Genomic DNA, 1,229 nt, shown 5'->3' with positions numbered 1-1,229 from the left:
TCAGTAATAAATGACAAGTTACTACACAGAGTGACGTGAAGGTGCTTGTTGTGCTCTGGAGTAGACACGTCTGAATACAGGCTGTTTCAGGCTCCCTTTTATATTCGGGTCCCTGCTCCCCCTGCCTATCGGTTCGCTATCTTGTCTCTACCGGATGCGATCCGTGTGACCATCGACTCAACCTACGCATTTGCAATATTCCTATCTAATCTGAGTATTCGTTATAATGTGTTGACAGCTAATTAATTATCTGTGTTGTTGTGCAGAAAGTCATCTCTTCTGCGAATTACTAATAGTTTATCAGTTAACACATCCTGGTCTATAGGTTGCGTACATATACGTATATTCGCATATCTACTTGTGGCATTGGCAATCCCCATATCCTGTCAATAGATACGTGATTTATGTGTTTAGAAAATATGACTCGCGAATAACTACTCGGTTATTTTGACTATATAATTAACCCTTTAACCTTTTGTTGTGTTTGCGTATTTGCAATTTGACTATTGCCAAATTGTTTAAGGAGGTCGTTTACCTAATCGCTTATGCCGAATTTAACTATTCATATATAATGATATTTATGTGTTGTGAGTAAACGGTTACTATCCGTTACAATATCATTTGGTTTCAAAATATCCTCAGTTAATAATTCATAACATAAAGGTATATTAGTTGCCAGTGGAATTTCTAACATATTATCATTATTCTCTTCAATATTTATATCAGAATTCACAGTATTCAATTCAAAATTTTCCAGTGGGATTTCTAATATTCTATTATAATCTTCAATATTTATATCAGAATTCACACTATTCAATTCAAAATTTTCCAGTGGAATTTCTAACATTCTATTATAATCTTCAATATTTATATCAGCATTCACAGTATTCACTTCAAAATTGTCCAGTGGAATATCTAACATCCTATTATCATCTTCAATATTTATATTATTAGAATTCACTTCAAAATTATCTGTATAATGTTCCAATGGAAATGCTAACACCTCATTATTTATTCCTACAACTGAATTTATTTCTGGTTCATCAAAAACAATTGTTGCTGAAGATATAATATCTGTTAAATTATGAACATTATGTTCATTTTTCACATTACTGTTACTATTATTTATAACGGATAAGTCCATCATCATCTTTAATCTGCGTCTCGCCATTGTGCCTAAACATATTAATTTACCAATCATATTATATTACATAATAATAATATAACAG

Source organism: Acyrthosiphon pisum, chromosome A2 (assembly GCF_005508785.2).
Source record: "Acyrthosiphon pisum isolate AL4f chromosome A2, pea_aphid_22Mar2018_4r6ur, whole genome shotgun sequence".
Taxonomy (NCBI): Eukaryota; Metazoa; Arthropoda; class Insecta; order Hemiptera; family Aphididae; genus Acyrthosiphon; species Acyrthosiphon pisum.
The sequence above is the reverse complement of the archived record's forward strand: the minus strand, read 5'-3'. Positions refer to the sequence as shown.